At 44.1% G+C, this 20,543-nt stretch overlaps 1 protein-coding gene across 2 annotated transcripts in view; it reads right to left on the reverse strand.

Annotated features, from left to right (window-relative positions):
- LOC135252563 (kelch-like protein 29) overlaps nucleotides 1-20,057 on the reverse strand; it is a 136,542-nt gene extending 116,485 nt beyond the window's left edge. Inside the window, exons 1-2 of one of the 2 annotated variants that reach the window (XM_064330793.1) lie at nucleotides 19,762-20,057; nucleotides 9,383-9,446 (exon numbers count right to left, since the gene is read on the reverse strand). The gene's annotated coding sequence lies outside the window, so the exon portion shown is untranslated. Of the gene's footprint in view, nucleotides 1-9,382; nucleotides 9,447-19,757 lie in introns of both variants that reach the window. The other variant, XM_064330801.1, reaches the window with a different exon arrangement.
- Between the last annotated feature and the right edge of the window lie 486 nt (nucleotides 20,058-20,543).

The raw sequence follows: 20,543 nt of genomic DNA on the forward strand, positions 1-20,543 counted from the left end.
AATCCACAGGAAGAGGAGGCCAGATGGTACCAGCTTAAAGTCCACAGCAAACAACCGTATAAAACCAACCAATTGGGAGATAAATATGCATTATGCATAATATTTAGAGTACAGGACTGAAACACAGAAGGATGAATTTATCAAAAGACACATTAAAAGCATAAATTCCAGTGCATCTTGAGAAAATTCCACAGGCTCTTCATCTCAGGTCAATGGGGTATTTACTAAATAATTGCACAAATTATGCAAATTAAGATGGTGACAAACTGCCATTTTAAATATTTCCTGTCGGTATTCACGGCTAATTTTACCATTAGGCTGGGTTCCGAGCTGATCTCATCCCCGGGTTAGATGCACCAGAAGCGTACCCCCCCCCCCACCCCACCCCCTCACTGATTTGAGGCTGTAAAAGCTTCCAAAAAAACCTGAGGGTCACATGGGAATTCTAAATCTGTACTTTGAATCATCAAAGATGAGGAATTTAGAGATATTTTTGGTGGATATTTTATTAATACAGGAACCGTTTCCATCCAATTCCAAGAAGAATATCAGCCGCACCGCCTGAAGCACTCTGCAGTGCACCTCCGGCAGTCTGTGCGGACAGGCACAGGTCAGTAATTTGCGAACAGGGGTCGTATTTCTATTTTCATACCGCCTGGATAACAGTCTTTAAAAAAGAAGAAAAAAAAAAAAAAAAACTCTGGAGCTAACAAGATGGCAGCTCACAATCTGAGCCAAGGCTAGCCGAGCGCGGGACAGTAAGCCCACGCAGGTCCGGATCGGCACGGACCGCGCAGGGACCGCCGCAAACCGCCACAAACCGCCGCCGGCAGGCAGGGCCTGCAGAACCGTTTCAGCACGAAGCCTTTCCCAGCCGCCAAGGGAGCGCCGCCCAGGCCCTTCAGCGATTGGCCGCATCTCGTGTCAGCGGGCTGCTCGGAGGCCTCTCGTGCCCCATTAAACCCGAGAGAGAGAGAGAGACAGAAAAAACCCCGGCTGCTTCCCTTTCATCCGCCTCTCTTACCTGAAGTTCTCTCTCCCCCCACGTTCTCTGAATTTCCAATATGATTTGTTTGCACGACAAGGGTGCTTGTGCTGCCAAAGTGGTAAATATAAAGATGACATTAACAACTAACCCTCTTGAGTTTTCCTTTTTTTGGAATCCACTAGGTTGTGAATCAGATTCATGTGCACTCATATTTTGGAAGAAATATTTGCCCCTGAGGAAGAGGTTCTGTGGAGCCGGTATGGAGAAAGTTTGCTTCTATCTGACATTAACAAACAACCCTCTTTAGTTTTTTTTGGAAACCTGGAAGGTATTGAAATTGATTCATTTCAACTAATGATTTGGGGGGGGCGGGGGTATCATCCCCTGAGGGTGAGGTGATAAAGTGGATCTTCATCCCTAACTCGGCCAGGTTGTAGTGATCACTGTCCTATTCAGCCAGCCAGGGCCTTTTTTTTGTTGTTGCCCATTTCTGCAGCGAGTCGGATCAGAGACAATATGCATCTTTAATGTGTCCCCCCCTTTCCGCTTTTACCTCAACAAGATGCTCTGCCAGAGAGTAATCCCAGCTTCCAGATTTCAAATTTACCTTTACATTTAGGCACTTAGCAGACGCTCTTAACCATTAGTTAGATTTACATTAGAGGGTAACTACAGGTTTAGTCAAGGAGCAGTGCTGATGCACTGGTCGATGAAGCTATCAGGGTCACAACCGATAGCAGTCAATGCGCAGTCTTACAAAGTTAGACACCATAGCAGGAGCAAGAGAGGGAAACGGATAATGCAGTATTATTAGGAAGAAAATGGGTTAGGGGATATAGTTTTTGAACCAAGGCACAGTTTAAATAGGTTTTTAATCTGATGGGCAGTGACTCTTCCCCACTGATTGATTGCAGTGGAGGGCTCATTCCACCACTGAGGAGCCAGGATGGAGAAGAGTCGTGATTGGGAGGAAGGACCCTTTAGGGAGGGTACAATTTATTGGTTGATTTAGTTACCTCAAGCCAGTAATCAATATAGAAATGTGTGTAGAACAAAAAAATATATTGCAGGTGTAATATTATCTTGTAGACCGCATAAATTGTGATTTGATGGCCTCCCCTTTTTCCCCTCTTTCCCTCTCTCTCTCTCACCTAGCCCGATGCCATTGAAGCGACTGCTGATTGGGGGGATGATTGCGGTGCTGATGATCTTGAATGCCGTGTGGCCTATTTCCCCTTGACTCTAACACACCGGAGTGCAACAATCAGTTAACCCAGAGATAAGGCCCTCTTTCAGAGCCAGAGAACTCCCCCATCTGTAGCCGAATGCATTACGACTTAATAGACTTTTGTAATTGTTTATATTATTTTACAGACTGGGTAAAGTGCATGTTATGTCTGCAGTTGTGATATTTATAAATATTGTATAAAATTGTATACAATGTTCCTTATGTTGTTTATATGTACAGGATGAACTATGTGTGATGACTGCTGTTGTTCTGTTTAGCACACAGGATAAATAAGTTGTTTGTTTTTGTGCTACTGGTGTTCACTGGATTAAACGTGTGATCTCTAATGTTGTGCTGTTGGCATATTCAGGATCAAATGTGTGATGTCTGTTGTTGAACTGCATGAATGGGATGAAAAGTGTGTGATGTCTGCCGCAGATTTGTGTATGCTGGATAAAATGTGTGTGATGACTACCTACACCCTAGCAGAAAAACGCAACATGCGACGACTGGCGCTCGACGATCTGGGCTCGCTCGAAGTTCGAGAGCGCCAACTGCGACAGAACTCCAGCCGCGAGCGTGACCTATTTCTGGAAAACGCTTCAATAGCATTAGCAAAAAGCAATTAACCTTTAAGGCAGCTGTCATTTCCTAGGAGTGAGAAGGGCATAAAAATATTTCTCTTAAATTGGTATTGATTTTGTGGTTAAGACAAAAACAAAAAAAACAACAGTATGTACCACAAAGCGGGGGATGACCTCAAGAGAAAAAAATTTCAGAGACAGAAAAATCAGTACATACCGAGTCAATGGGCACCAGACTGAACTCAAGCTAACAAATCAAGCGAACACAACACATAAATAGCTTTAATTTCATACCAATAATGAAAAATAAGACAACCCACCAGCTATACTGCAGTTTCAGCCTGCTTCCAGCCATGTCTCAGCCCAATCCTTTTCCCTGGGGGGGGTTGGGTAGGATAAAATATGTGCAGTCCTACTGCCAATCTGCCCAAATCTGCACAGTACAACAGCAGAACACAACTTTGAAAGAGCGCTTCAAAGACAGGCCCAGCTTGGGCAAACTATACAAGCCTTACACTCATTTGTAGAGACAGAAGGGGTTGTTCAGGCATTACAGATTATTTACTTGGCTGTGATCTCCAAAAATGCAATAAAATTACCATGACATGAACAAAGAGAAGCAGTCAGACTAAATCAATTTCCAGATATGCAAATAGCCTACAAGCCCCAGCCATCCTCCAAAAACAAGGCACCAAGCCTACCTCACTTCCTTAACTTAGGCTAATACTCCCAGGCAGCTGGGTTTCATTAGGGATATGAAAGAAAACGGCACATACCAAATTGTGATTATTCTGGTAATTCCTCCTAGCCACTTAAGAGTACACAACGTTAAGCAATCTGACATTTGAAATTTCCTCACAAAAAATGAACCAAACTATACAGTGTCTGAAATATCCAGACACTAGTGGGGAGAAATATAATCTATCCATCACACACACACGGCACAATCGACATCAAGCTTGACAAACCGACTTAAAACCACAATTCAAAAAAATTCATTGATTGCATTATTTGTTTTTTAAAAACTTTTAACTTCTTATACTACAGGAAGTCTCTGATAAATAAATCATTATCGTGGCAGAGGAATTTAGGAGAGACTGCAAGGCTCATTACTGAACGGGACCCCACATGGCTGAGGAATGCACCTTCAAAAGCTTCCAGATAAGCGTTTCCCATCTGGAGCGGAGAGATGGCCCCCCTCCCCCCCCCCCCTCCTTTCCGCACACTGGGCTACTTCACCACCTGTACCGCACGTGTGCCGCACTAAATAAACCAGCCCGCAGCCTTATGGAAACAACAGACACATTTACACATTATTTTTTTATATCGATTACACTCCAAAAATTTACGGTCGTTTGGGGATACGGAATTTTACGGCGCTGTGAAGGAGGGAAAACGAGGAGTCCGGCAGAAGAGCCGATTCCCTTTCAAAACAAATCAAATGAACGGGCTCAAAACTTTATTCATTAAATGAATTCATATATTGAGTACATCACCTTAACTGTACTTTCGATTTTTAACTTAAACCAAAGTAATGAGTGTTCATGCTGACCTTTTTGTCGCTGTTTTTGTGTGACTGTGCACACAAGTCGATGCAAGGTGACGGAGATCTCTGCTCTCATCGAAAATAATGTAAACATGTCTACTGCAATGCTTACCATTATGGCCGGAGGACAAATCCCACTTAGACTGAGGAGAAGCTTAAAGGCAGGCGTGGCGACCCCATTCACCACACACAATTTTCTGGCAGCGACAAGGGCAAGCTTGACATTTTTGGTAGCTTTACCTTGCTGAAGGTGTTCTAACAGGAAGACTTTCAAACACACCTTCTGTTCCGCGTGCTCCCTTTCAGGGTTACGTCACCTGTAACCGACACCGTTTCTCTGCGGGAAGCCCTCAATGGCTCCCATCAGAGCGTTTCATTGTATAACATTGATGAAAGTGGTACAGTCCGTAACAGAAAGCACACAGTATGGGAGGCAGAATTCATGTGCACCGACTGACCTTCCTTTGCCACTGTCACTCCACTCCAAAACGCACTTCACGCAATCTTGGGTCCACCAGCACCTAGTTCCACACTTTGGGTTTTTAAAGGACGCGACCACTTGAGCCACCGCTTCCAAAACCAAACGGGCGACCGCGCCGAGACAGGACCGTTCTGTAGCGCTCGCTCCGGGGCGAGGTTTACGCCGCAGTGACGCCGCGAAGCGATTTCTTGGGCAAGCGGCGAGTTTTCCACGCTCTCTCCCGAAGAGCCATTTCGGAGCTGTTAATGTACTCGGAGAGTGACGGCTGACAGCGATAATCCGCCCCAGGTGAATCTGCAGCGTGACAGCTCGCGCCGAGTTTGACTGAGCCGCGTCGCGGCTGTTTTCGCGGAACGGGGGTGCAGGGCGCCCGCAGTCCGCGGGCCAATCGCGCCTCCCGACAGGCGGAGGCGGCGGGTTCCGGATCGAGCGTGACACTCGGTTTCGCAAGAGGCTGGAGAAAACATCATCTTTCAGAGACCACAGGGGACCGCGGTCAGCGGCGGCGGTATAAGCACGCAGTCAGATGAACGGATAAATCAGATGGCCGTTCCGCAAGGCACCGGCTGCCAATCACCGCCTTGGGCGTCCTTATGATATGGGAGAACACGCTTTTACTGAAGACAAAGTTCCTTTATCTCAAAAATAACCACCAGTAAAATTTAATAAGAATTTGAGAGCATAAATAATACTCTCCACCGTCTAAAGCACTATTAGTGAACAACACACACTGGATTCAATTCAGATAAACATTTGTTTTCTATGTTTTTATGTATATTTGAATCAAGGTTCTAGGAAAGAAATTTAAAAAGGTGATTTTGTTCCCTAATTGACCTATTGTTTACAGGTTAGGGACAAGCCCCATGGTCTGGATTTCTGACGTAGTCAGTGCGACGGAAGCCTCGCAGTGCTTCGCACAAACGGCTTCACCTGGGGAGTGAAACTGTCGTTCGGCGTGCTCACGCTTGTGTTGTCGCACACGGGCGAGTCTTCCTGTCAATCGCGCACCCCGAGCAGATTCTGAGCTCTCCCCTGCTGTTCAGAACCGACGGAAAACATTGGCAGCAATCGTAAAGCATTCGCAAATACAACTCGCGAATCGCACTCGATGTGCGTGGCAGTGACAATAATGCGCTGTGGCAGCAATAATGCGTCGATTCAGGCGGATCGCTAGACGGGCCGAGACAATACCCCCCCTCCCCCCACCCCCTCCCGTTTCCTGATCAGAACTAATGCATCACACAGTCTGTGCTGCCACACGCTCATTTGCAATGCAGGGGAAAGTAAACGCGTTTACCAAGCGGTCTCCGAGAGGAAAGAACATGCCTCGAGGCTGCATGCTGTGCCTGTCAGTGCACCCGCACCATCCCGGTTACACACATTTAGTGCCGACACGCATTTAAAAGAGTGGATCTCTGCTGCCTTAGCACTGCGGTTTCATTCCCAGCTTCAATTGAAACAAACAAAACAAAACAAAACAAAAAAAAACTCCCAAGAGAAATTCCCCAATCGGGGAACAGAGCACTAATCTTCACAGTAAGGCAGAGAGAGCGAACAACTCTCCACAAAGGTGAGCAGGAGCAGACGCATCTCTCCACATAAGAGGCGAGCAGAGCAGAGCCAAACTCCTCCCACAATAAGGCAGAGGTGGGGAGCCTAACTCCTCCAATAGGAGAGCAGGAGCAGAGACCAACCTCCCCATAAGGTGGGAGAGCAGGCAATCTCCTCCCACAATAAGAGGGCGGAGCAGGGAGCAGAGCACAAACTCCTCCCACAATAAGGGCAGAGGTGGGAGCAGAGCACTAACTCCTCCCACAATAAGGGCAGAGCAGGGAGCAGAGACCAAACTCCTCCACAATGAGGTGACAGGCAGGCGAATCTCTCCCACAAAGAGGCGGAGCGAGCAAGCACACTCTCCACAATAGGCAGAGGTGGGAGCAGAGCACTAACTCCTCCCACAATAAGGGCAGAGCAGGGAGCAGAGACCAGACTCCTCCAACTGAGAGAAGCTCACAACAGGAAGCAGATATCAGACAGCCTTCAATAGCATTCAAACCTCTGACAGCACTCAGAAAAATCAGTCTCATTGCCCCCTGTGACTGCATTACCGTGTTCCAGCTGCTCAAATTACGTATTAACCAGCATATTCATGTGTTCATGAAAAAGCTGTCCATATAATTTACAGAAAGCTCATTTCCTAGCAGTAACCATCTGAGAAATTATCTATTGTGTTCTGGCTAGAAGATTCTTACAAAGGAAGAGTCTTTTCACTTGGAGTGTAGCTGCTCATATTCAGGCCCTGTAGTACGCTGCAGTACTGTGCGCAGACCAGCAGGCGACTGTAATTATACATAGTAGTAAGGAGCATGCTGTGCATTTGGTTCAGAATAATGGCGTAGGTGAGATGTCATGTAGGTGTGTGAGCGTGACAGCTCTCACTCTCTCTCTCTTATTCCACTCTCCCCCTTTTTCCCCTTCTCTCTCCGTTTCCTTCGCTCACTCCTAAAGCTGCAAGGTCCAGGCTCAGATTACAGGCAGACCCTGATTGAAAGGCTAAGCTCCATATTTAATACTGCGAGTCCACAAGGGACAGTTTAAACAAAGATAATAATCACCAGCGAGATCCCACACCCCACTCTCCTTCCTGTCCATGACAAAGAGTTCCGGAGGTTGTATTAGCATTACCATGACAACCACCGGGCGTGAATATTCATCAGCAGATGGGGCTCAGAACATTGTTTTGGATCCGAATTATTTGCTGTTATGCATATCTATAGTTAGTAGAATCACAAACCAGAAGTTGTAACATCACACTGCTAATGAATATTCATAGGTACCTGTCTGATGGAGACAATGCTGAGACAGAACTTTAATCCATCTGTTTGCTTCCCCCGATAAATATGCTTATTTTACTCAGTCACTCAGAAGATAAATACCCTCAGCCTTAACTGAACGCTCTGTCAGACGATAAATACTCTGTTTTTACTACTTAGCACTCATGCAGAAGTCACAGAACAGACAAGTGACAACAGCTGATATTTATGTCCCTGAATTCATTTCAAATCCTCGAAAGGTCGCTTTTATTTCACACAGCTTTCTATTTTACACCGTGTGCCAAGTGTGTCAGTACTAAATCAGCACAATCAACTGTTAGCAAAACATGACTCGCTCGCCGGATAACATGAATTTTGTTCATATAAATAATGAATATAAAAAATGAACATTTCTTAAATTCGGCAAAACAATACCAACAATGTCAGTGACATGTTGACCTTTAGTTTTGTGTGTGTTCGGTTGACGTTATTCTTCATGAAAGAGTTTGGAGAGACAAACATTTTTTAGTTGAAAGTAAGGAAATATTATTATGTGCAATCAAGATACATTTGTCTCCAGTTCTGGGAAAAATATGTCATCATACTTTAAGCCTAAATTACAGCAATACCACATGATCACATGATCAGGGCCAGGCTGCCCACCCTATCCCTGGATATCTCATATTGTTAATGACTGCAGGAAATGCTCCTCCATTCAGGAAGATGACCCGAAGTTCAACACCCCCAAGTTACTTGATTAGGGAATGGCAGCCCACCCTATCCCTAAATATGCCATAATCATAATGATTACAGGAAACCCTGCTCCAGTTATATGCAGGCCTCTTTTATCATGGCTGCCAAACATGAATACCCCTGTGGCGAATCGTCAAACCGCACTCTTGAAAGGTGCCGCCAACTTCATAATCCAGTAAAATTAAAATCGCTTTTTCACTATTCATCTGTTTATCGGCCAGCTTTATCCAGGGCAATTTACACAGCCCGCCGTCTCACATATTATCCATTTACGGCGTCTGGAATTTATTGGAGCGAGCGCGACTCTCCGTGCCATCTCTCTGAACACCCCCAAGAGCTCCCCGTTTCGCTGGCACAAATCACACGCTGAAGTAAAGGGCTCAGGGGCAATAAAACTGCCACAAACAATCTTACGCACGGGATGAGCATAAACACCGCGCTAACCTGTAGCGTTCTGTACACACGGCCACACAGCCCAGCCACTGCACAAATAACAATCTAATCAACTGAAAGACGACTGCGGTTTGTAGCGTTCTGTTTCTACGCCGCAAGCCTTAGACCAGTGTACTAAGTTATTTCTTTAAGAACATGTATGGAAATTTCCAGAACCTATTGCTGGGGGTCTTTAAACTGGCTTTACCAAATCTGGCATGACCACAAATCCGGCACCACCACAAATAAGAACACCTGGATTTCCGCAGTAGAGAGTCCAATCCATCAATTAATTCATTGCATTTATATAGCACTTTCCGAACTTCAGAGCGCTCTAAGTGCTTTACAGTGATGAAGGGGAACTCACCTCACCCACCACCAATGCCAATCGGCTTGAGGAAATCCTATGCAGTTTTCATAGTCATGCACACAGAACTATGCAAATGTCTTAATCCACTGCTGTTGTACAATGTAGTTACATTCTACGGACTAGCAAGCAATCAACTCAATACTTTGGATGGCAGTAAGATGCAGCTGCAATGCACTTGTAGGCTTACCTTATACAGCCCCTGGGGGATACTGTTGATGCACATCACAACAAGAAGAGGATGTTCTCTGCTCCTGCCACAAGAGAAATAGGAGAATTAGGGAACAGAATAGGTGAATTTGTGCACAGAGAGAGAGAAAAAGAGATACTAATTGTTCTTTTTTTTTTTTTTACTATGGTGTGAGTGTTGTGGGTCACACTTGCATGTTTTATATGTACTTTCCGAGTTTCTGTGTATTATAGTATTACATGTATTGCTTCAGTAACATGACTGTAACTGCCCTGCCCATAAAGTTAATTGAAATTTCAAAAGAAATTGAGAGAGAGCGAGAGAGACACCTGAAGGCGCACAAATGCACAGATATAAGCATATAAGCACAAAGCCTGTCCAATCAAAAGCCAGTCACCGTTTGCAATTTGAACTCTTTCCACTCCTTTACAACTAAGATGCAATTAAGCAAGCAACGCTGATTGTTCAGGACTTGCCCTTCAGTGGCCCGGTCTCGGATCACGAACGGTGCGACGGAGGAGGTGGAGAGGACGTGTACCGGTAAGCGGCGCTGCGAGTGGGCATCACAAACTGCGATTTCAAAAGCAGGTAGATACAGGGCTGGAGAGCGGCAGGAACATTAGGCGCACGGTGACAAACCACCGCAGCCTCAAAGCAAAACATCATCCAGCCACTTCACAGCTTTCACCTTCTGACACCAATTATTGAAAAACATAACTCATTTTCCACAACTTCCAACATTCAACTCCTGGAAGACAGATAAAAGACCACACCGCATAAAAAAACATAATCACACTCGGTCAACTGTGCAATTATAATTATACTACTACACCCTTGCGATTACACATACTAAACCTCCAAAGACGTGATCATGTTACATATTATGAGAATTTCTTTCATGTCTTTAATGGGTGCTGGACATTTTTTTATTCTTCTGAAAGCGCTGTTAACTGCAGCATCTACACACAGACAGACAACACATTTCAGCATGAGCCTCCTCAGCAATTCAGGACGTGCAAATGTCCAACCAAAATAACACTCAATTCCCAAAACAAAATCCAACCAATTATTAATCCGGATTCCACATGATGTAGTTGAATGAATTCCCTTTGTAATAATATACAAGAAAAATACTTTATTTCAGAAAAACCTGTATGCAGAGAAATTAATCATTTCTGGGATGCTTTCCCTTTTTTCTTTTCAAAATAAGTCCTCATTTATGCCTCAATCATGTGTCCTACCTTCCTACTGTTCATAATCCATATGGGGACAGAGCCATAGCCCACATAAAGATATACAACATTACATTCATTATATTCCTTCCAAACATGAAGTACAGTAAGCTTCTATTCATTTTGACAATTAAATGCGTCTATCAGAGCAACTCTGCAGAACAAAAAGTGTTTCTAAGGGATACATTCGCCCAAAAGATAACGATGTTAAAATTTTAATTGAAGACGTTCCAGAACAAAAACTTGTGGGTGGTTGGGGATTTTGAGCGGTATATGGGGGGGAACAAATGTGCGGAAAACTTTATGCGAAGCCCATGAAAATTGGAGTTGGGAGGGGGAGGGGGAGTTTAAGGAATAGGCTACAATGGCGAGTGAAAATCGAAAGCATCTGGCAACCCTGGCTCTGACATGGCATCGCCGGAAAGTGCTCGACAGAGCTGGCGCTCGCCGGCGTCGCTCACGGAGGCAGGAAGCGGGGCGTCGCGCGGCACCCGCGATTCGCCGCCCCAACGACCGCTGCGTTTCCGAAGCTCGTCAGGAGCTGCCCAGCCCACCGCAGAAGCCGCGCTCGCATCACCATTAGCACGGAATCAGCAGGAGACTCAATTGAAGCATTTTTAATTAAGTAACCTGCTTATGGAAGGCAGTCCGGGATTGTTTTAATCAAATTCTGCTTTACGCTCGCATTTCTTCCTCATTCCCCGTCTCTCTTCTTCCCTCATCACCAAGGTCACGTTAGGATAAATGAGTGAATCACACAATGTAACAGAGAGTCATTTCCTGAGCACTTGCATGAGGATAATCTGCTGCGCACAGTCCATTAAAGATTACCTTTCCAACTTCCTAACTGCGCTTCTAAAATAGCGACTCATATTATTTAGAGCCACAAACGCGCTCAGAGGTACACTAACCGTACACAGGGAGCAGTACGGAGCAGCCCGCTTGCCTTTCTTTTGTTGCTTTTCCAATCAAACAGCCAGAAAGTCCAAGAAAACACATTTTGCTGCTTGCTTCCAATTCCCTATATGAATAAACTATTAGCCCGCTGCCGCTAAGGAAAAGCATCGCTCCCAATATAACCAGGACACAGTTAAGACTCTGCGCACCAACTCCAGAGATAAATTACACTCCTGACTGCCCACCTACTTACTCACAGATGGACTAAGGCATTTTTGGAGAAGGCAGTTACATTTGTTATTACATTTTTCTTGATCAGCGTGCTTTCTCCACATCAGAGACCAACAGAACCCCATGCAGTAGGAGTTGGCTAAATTTTAATTACAAGACAGGCCCTGCTGACTAAATGCGGCAGTTAACGGAAAGACCCACCGCCAAGGAGCACATCCGTTTTGAGATTACTACCCATTACCATCTATTCTTGCATATTCTGCCATTTTGATGTCATTTTAATTAAATACTCCCCATTTTACTCCAGAGTTCAAAAAACCAAGCAAAAAGCACCCGGGAGAAATGGCCCGAGAGAATGAGTTCTATAAGGAAATGTGCACTTTGTTCACATTATTTTTAGCCATATTGGCCTTATTTTGATTTGGAAAAGAGGATTTAAATCTCAGTGTGACCTCCTAGTAAAAGGAAGGTTATGATAATATGCCTGTGGAAGAAGAGATATAGTGTACATCTCTTGCATTACTCTCAGGAGAATATCAACATTTCTGCATTTTTCTGAATATTGCAATAAGCAATCCTGCTTTAATCAACCAAGTTTAGGCAATGCCTGAGTAATATCCAGGTCTGTCTGCAAGCTTGTCCTCCCAGACATACACCTATTATATACCTCTAACTGCAGAGAGCGACAGCTGTCTTTTAGTCTGCAGTGCAAACAGCATTTCTGAATAACTGAGGTCGTCCTTGTTACTTGGCCGCACCGGCATTACCGTTGTCCTCACTTTGACGTATTTATGTTTATTCAGGTATTGAGCAGGAGCTTTTAGCCAGAGTAGCATACACAACTTCCCTTCTTTTTCTTGCATACAATTTGGTTATAATGCAGAATATTTTTCTGAAGCGATTCAGATTAAGTACCTTGCTCAAGGTTATAAGAGCAGTGCCTACAATACAACTTGAACCTAAAACATGAATTGCAAACCCGGTTCTCTAACCATTACACCACGCCGTCACCCTAACATAGCTCGGCTTGCTTTGGTACTGTTTGGTGCGGCTCACCTACACAAAGCCACAAGGCGTGTGAATTCAGGTTCACATCAGAACATCACAGAGTAAGTGAAGGGAGTACGAGATTTAAAATAATGTACACGTTGATGTATGCGTAAAAGAGAGGTACTCTTCCTGTAGAGAAGACGTGAGGGATTTTTAATTCTTCATTTTCCCCGTTGCTAAATCCAGAGTCTTCACAGTAAACCTGCCCCATTTCAAAAAGCAGCTGGAGATGGAGACCCTGCTGAGAACTAGAGGCGTCCATGGAGGGAGGGAGGGTTGGGTGTGTGACAGAGTGAGAATGGGCCGTAAAGAAGGAAGGAGGGAGGTGTGTGTGTGTGTGTGTGTGTGTGTGTGCGCGCGGCTGTGTGTGTGTAAAACAGAATGCGCATGGATCATACAGGACACTGGATCTGTGTGGCTGAAAAATCATCGAGGCCTAATGATGACCTGCCAGAACAGTAATGGTTCCATTTCACAGAGGGAGATTAAGACATAGTGCCATACATGTAAGCTCTTCTGGAAACACTAGGACTTTGAATTTACTAGCATAAGAGCTACAATTACACGTCAGTTTCCCGTGTGAAATGTCCAATTTCGCATCAGCTTCTTGTCTGAATGCCTCAAGAATGACTGAAATACATCTTTAGGCCGCTGTCCAGTGCACCATGTTATCACATGATCATTTTTCACTTTAACCGAGAGCCTTCAGCCATACGCCCGTATATCACCGTGCGCGTTTTCTCTTGACGTTTGGGACTCCACAGCCTCTGGGTGTTTTTCATCAGTGTTTGCAATTGTATTACACCCATTTAAGCACTTGCACACATTTTATTCACTGCCTAATGCAAATGCCACAGGACTGAGCTTTGACACCACCCTTATAATAATTTTGCCCATGTTAATGGCCACGCCAGACCACAGAAGGACACGTGATCATAAGTATTTATGTGACTTGCGGAGTAGTGATTAGGGAACTAAACTGGTAAACGGTACATAGAATAAAGAAGGGCAGGGCCCTGCTATTGCGTCCTTGAGCAAAGGACTCGACCTGGACTGCTTCAGGAAATATGCAGCTATATAAATGGATGGTGTCAAACGCAAGACCTATCACCCTGGCATCTGCCAAGAATAAAACCATAGGTTATTTATCATACCCTGTCCAAAAAATAAATAAATAAATAAATAAATAAATAAATTTTGCTCTACAAAATGACCAAATCCGAGAATCAATGAGATACAAGACTACGCTCGTTCTGCAGAGTTCCCCAGAGTTTAATTAATTGCTGTTGGATAGCCTGCTCCCAACTAATCACCCGTTTCTGGGTGGAACTGAAATTGATGCGTTTGGAAAAACGCAAATTGTGCATAGGTCAGCGACAACTGTACACAAAACTAGAAAATGACAGTGTGAAGTTCGGGTGAACCCTGGGTGGTTAGCCTGTCCAGAAAGCCCCACAAACTCAAGTCCCCACAGCAGGGTTAATGCTAAGAAGAAGCCAAGCCTGATTATTCCTGTCAAGGTCACTTTGGGTTCACAAACTCCCCTGCGCGTTATTCTAGTTAAAGTGGAGATGGATGACATTGGGAACAGGAACACCTGGTATAGCACAACCCTACATTCATTAACTTAATGCCACTCCCCCCCCCCCCCCTTTTTTTTTTACAACATAACCTTCACCATTAAGACTTGGGTGACACAAGTTATTCACTCCCACAATGAATAACTGTGTCAGCAACTCCAGGTCTTACTAAAAGGCTAATACTAATTCCACTAATGAACAGCTTCAGTTCGACTCAAGCCGCTTCTAGTAAAACCCAGACTAGCTCAAAGTGATGAGCACAGGGAGTGTCATTACTGGTCCTGTGATGCCATCCACAGACACACATTACAAAACATCACAATACATTACATTTCTACATCTAGAGCGACTAACACAGACTACATACAACCCATGTATACTGCTAGATAAGTTTCTTGCTCCAGAGTACAACAGCGAAGTCCCAGCTGGGAATCAAACCCACAACCTTTGAGAGACAAACCCAGTTTCCCAACCATTATGCTACACTGCCGCCCACTGACGTAAACCAACTGCCTCCTAGAGGAGTCCTGTTTTTGCCATTAAACCGAATGCAAAATACGAAACAAAGAAGCAGTTATGTTATATATGAGAGTCCATCCCAAAGCAAACACAGACAGACTGAAAGTCTCATCAGGCCTTATATTTCACTGGGCTGGTTCTTTATGGGCTAAAAACTTTCCAAAATATTTATATCCAGCAACTTGGCGTCCAAGTTCTTTTTATTTTTACAACATTTTTCCCCCCTCCTCTGATGCACTCACACGCAAGCCAGATACTATATTGCACCGTACAGTCCACAAAGCACTGTAATTTTGGTTTTGCATCTGGAGAAAATGATTCTTTGTTTCCCCCCCCGCCCCCCCTTATATACACGCAATGGTAATTTCCCTGTGTGGGATAAGATACTGCAAGAGCACATTTAAATTGTCCAGGCATTTTAATCTATTTCACACAGGCGCAGAGATAGCAGATGGAAAATCAGAATCTGTTATGCAAGCGCACATTTCGACTGATGCAACATTTTCAACTATTCAGCGTATAGGTGTATTTAAAACTGGTGGTACATTTTGAACTATTCAGTATGCGGGTACATTTAAGCTGGCGGTACATTTCGAACTATTCAGTATGCGGGTACATTTAAACCGGTGGCACATTCTTGTTCATCACCCTTCCCGCAGGATGCAGACACAGTGATGAAGTGCGGCCGTGTTTCCTCCGACATTCACGCGGCAGTTACAAGAAGAAAACACAGAAAACGACACCCGTGACCTCACACGCGTAAAGGTCAGAGAAAAGCGAGAGAACAGGCATCTCGATTCCTTAGGGACGTCCCTACCCTGAATATCAACCATACGGTTCTCCACCAAAATGGCAAAAAAATATCTTTTCTGCTTATTACAGTTTCCTTTTATTCATCCTTTTTTAAAACATTTTTCACTTTTTAAATACCGTTACCGGGGACATACATGGCTGCTGATCTGTAACCAAAAATGATCATTTCCCTGTTGCTCTGCTGCCCAGGGCAGCGTTCCCGCTTGTAATGGCTGCCTCCTCACTCTCGGCATACATTTCTCCAACCATTTAGCTGGAAACGAACTGCATTTTCTTTTTTTACCAACTTTTTACCCTTACTTCTTTTTTTTCCTTTAGGGCTATGTATGATTGTACTTGTCGGGCCAGCGCCGTTGCTGCAATGTCCTCCGTCGGGCTGAAGAGAGATCAGACTTGCCGACCGCTGCTTCTACCCCACGCTGCAGTCCGCCAGCTGAGCCACGCGGTCGCGGTGCCAGAGAAGCGCGGCGTTCGGTCACAGCCGGGCGCGGGCAGGCCGCAGTCGGCCGAGACCTCGCGTTTATCTGCGCTCCGCTCTAAAAAAAAAAAAAAAGACACCGGGAGGGAAAGGACTCGCAGCACGGAGAAGGGGCTAGGAACGCAACCGGCCATTACGAACTGGGCGTGTTAAAAAGCCTCAAATCTGAAAAAACATCACAAACTCCAAGGCGGCAAAGCCTATCTGGAAAACGCCAGAGATGTTTTCGTCCGGTGTGCTGTTGCATCCGGTCGCCCCCGGTACAGATGTAGGATCGGTCCACCGAGGTGACTCAAGATCACCATTGCAGAGCATTAAGGTGCAGACACAGGAACAACTAACAAGGACACCAGAAAGGACAGTACGAACACGCCGTCATCCGTTTTGTTGAAATGGTAACTGTATCCGCACTATGATATCACTTTCTTTTGCTCTAAAAATACTTGCGGTAACAGATACATCTTCAGTTGTACAGTTTACAGCATCAGGAGGGACCGGTGGACAGAAATTATGTGCTGGGAGGGAGAGGTGTGTGTGTGTGTGTGTGTGTGTGTGCGTGTGTGTATACACGTGTTGCAGTAACTGTGTGTCCATGTACGTGTCCATGCAAGCATGCAAATACGCAGGCGCGCGTTTATGTATGCGTGGGCGTGTGCTGCGTATACGTATTTGCGTATGAGCATAAATGCTTTTCAAGGACTAATCATAAAATCTCATCAATAAGCATCTGCAAAGCTCCAGAACTGAAATTGCAGATATTAACTCCACGGACATAGTTCCAGAGAAATGAACCTGCTGGTCCAGTCTTGCGTGTGAGGAGCGAAGCAATCAGGCACCTACAGGTTTATGAACGTCATTTATTTCGAAAGAGAACCATTATTTCTCCCAGGCCTAAGATGCTCAAGCACACAATACCACAAAGCCCTGCAGGCTGTCATTTCTGGTAAATGATGCAAACATACTGCGTTAATTAAATACGTTATTAATATTCCAAGCAGTAGTTTGGTTAAGACAATTATATGATAAAACATAATTAGATATGCCACATTCGGCTTTATGTAACCATTAATTAATAATGGAAAAAATGCAGAGGATTTTGCTGGCCCTAAAAAATGAACTGGGGGGGGGGGGGGTTGGGGCAGACACAATCACAAACGGGGGGGTGGAGGGGGGCGGTGTTGTCAGCAGACTGGGAAACTGGCGCTAGAATAATAGCATCAAAAAAGGTATTCACACCCTGTGCATACAGCACAATTAAACTATTTTACAAAAAAAAACACTAACACTTAAAAGCTAAATTAAGTGGTCCACGGATGGTCGCTGCCCTTAACGACCGCATAGAACATTTTTTCCGGCAGCCAGCTATGGAAAAATGTTACCTTCATACAAAACTAATTCCATTTCAGAATGTACATGTCCATAAAACAAGTCCAGAAAGAATGCGGAGCAGTAGCAAAATGGCTTTAAATTAGTTTTCCCCAGACATAACGCAACCAATAGTGAAAATGGTGCTCTGAATTGTAGAAAGATGGGGGACTGGCCTTTTTGCTGCAGGGCTACGCTGGTAAAAGCAGTTTTTGAAATAAAAATGGAAGAAAATGACAGTGAGAGGTAGGCGCAGTGTAAATGTGTTCCGGCTGGCGCTTTTGTCCAAATCCTCCCACTCTTTGGTCTTTTCCCACTAGTCTCGCTGTCACAGTCTGTCCTTTATTAAAGTCAAATATAAAATGCAGTCCTCAGTCTCATTCTCGCTGTAACATACACCTTTCATCCTCGTTGTGAACAGACCATCCAAATCTTAATCCCTACTGTTAAAGGATAATCCCTTCTGCATCTCACTGGACACCATGAGGGTTTTCGGGGGAACCCAACATTTCTGACCTGAGAATCCCCAGATCTCTAAACCCAAGACCTGGAAAAATGAAAGACTTCAGAAAGGATTTCCTGTTCAATCCGAGATTTCTTTATATTCAGTGCCCGCCACAGTCCTTATTATGAAGAATTGCAGTGTCCGGGTGACACACCCAAGAACTCCCATGGCCTGTTCAGACTGTATGACAAGCCCTTAATTGCTTGGGGGCCCTTTCATTAAGAAGTCCTCCTACCAAGACTGCTGATTTGCCATCCAAGTTACATTACTTTAATTACGTCTCGCCAACCAAGCATTCTATCAATTTTACAGTGGGGACTCAGCAAAAGAGATCGAACAGCGCAGAGGTTGAAAAGAACAAGTAGAACTGTTACAAATGCGTCTGTACTAGATCGTTTTACTGGTAAGAGCGTACACTACACGAAGTAGTACAGCTTCACTTATCAACAAAAAGAGCTCTGCAAAAAAAGTCACCTATTAAAGGAGCCAAAAATCACATCGACGCGTGCGAAGAATGGATGAGATGAACTACGTCTCATTTAAATACTTTCTTGTTTTAAAGACAAGGAGGTGTAGCTGAGAAATAACGGTTTTTACTTCAAAGAGATTGCAAACAATAGAAAATTCTGTTGTGAGCTATAAAACAGCTTTCATAGTCTTTAGAAGTTAGCATTTTGTATGCAGACACACGAATGTGTACCCAGTACCTGTAAACAGCAGCTAAAACAAAATGCGTGTACCTCACCTATTAGTACTCGTGAAACATATCAATACCAATTTTATACGCATAATTTACATCAAAACTAGCTAAGGCTTTCAAATGACATCAAATATGCGAGCGAATAACCGAAGGGGGGTATTCTGTAGCATACAGTGAAGTAGGAAAATAAAGCAGGTGCATTCAAGCACGCTTTTTGTCTTGACTCTTAACGTGCATGCCGGATAACTTCCAGCTGACAGATTCCTCAATTGCAAGGCTATTATTATTTCATAGGCAGACGAATAAACTGAATATGCACGATCAAACCATAACGAAAACTGTCTAGATCAGAGCTGCTTGTGAAAGTCGGATATAGTTACGCCAAAAAAATAAATTAAAAAAAAAATTACAAACATGGAAAAAAATATGTCACAGTAAATGGTGTTGAGAATTACTAATAATTCATTCATACTATTTAACTACTCCACCTTACCATTCAAATGATAAAGGGTGACGAAATGAGTTTAGTCGCAGACTACATAAAGAAAATAGTTAATGTTTTTAAATTTTATATTTTGAAAAATATACATTCATAATATCTTGTCTATTAAAAAAAAAGTAAGAGTGATGACAACCACAGTAGCACACATCTGACACGTCGCGGATAATTCCTATATTATCGTTAATGGACTGAGCGAGACACTGTTTTAATATAACTTTTGCAGCAATCTTACACATCAGTAACAATGTTATGATACATAAGAGCAAGCTTTAGAGCGGGACGATACTCCCTTTCACCCCCAAATGTTTAGGCTCGAGCGCTTGCGCACAACGGGCGCGCACCACACGGTATACCATGCACAAGGGATGTCAATTCACACAGCTTTTACAGCCACACGCATTTGGTCACTGGTCTCCATTTGTGTCCATATCGTTTTACATACGAAAATATTTAGCAGCAATTGCCACCGCTTGCATGTCAGTGTGTTGCACGCACGTCCTTACCTACCTGGCCGCGGCAAAGCTGAAGCCCAATGTTTGTCCTTGTTTTTCTACGGCGCTTTAACTGGAATTCGCTCCTATACAAGAAAAACGCTATTATTTCACTCCATACTGGAGAAAAAGTATGGTGTTAGCTTCTAATAGTAACCGCTCTGAGGTCTACAAGTTGGCGTCTATGAATTGATAGAAGTACTTCGCTACTGCAAAACGCTGTCCGTGTTGTGAACAGGAGCTGGTGGATGCCATAGATCGGCTCTTTATTCCCTGTTTGACTGGATTCGCTACTCCAGCGAGAGCGGCTGCTGTAGTCCCGCTCTGCTCCTCCCCTTTCAGACCTGCTGTGCACAGAGTGGCACAGCGCCGTCTGTTGGACACAACCGAGAATCCTGTCCGACGTCATTTCAGTACTTGCCTAAAGGCTTGGACAACTATTACTCCATGAAAAAGGTCATCTGTTCAGCTACATCGAACTTAGAAAATGTAATAGTCTTGTCTCTCTAAAGCAGTTCAAGATTATATCAGATGCACCATCAAGGGGTGCTTTGACCTTGCCAAATAGCAGTCCAGATAATTGTGAGGACACCTCTATAACAAAGTACAAATGTCAATGAAGGGCCTATATATTTTCAGTTAGAAAAGATAGCAATTAATTCATTAGAGATTGATATGTGCAGGGCAATGCCAGCTATTACATTTCACTGGGTTATAAAATGTTATATACAATGGAATAATATATGGACTTTTGTAGGCTACTTCTCCACAGTGCGAGATAAATATTATTCACAATGA

Source organism: Anguilla rostrata, chromosome 1, assembly GCF_018555375.3.
Source record: "Anguilla rostrata isolate EN2019 chromosome 1, ASM1855537v3, whole genome shotgun sequence".
In the NCBI taxonomy this organism is placed as follows: Eukaryota; Metazoa; Chordata; class Actinopteri; order Anguilliformes; family Anguillidae; genus Anguilla; species Anguilla rostrata.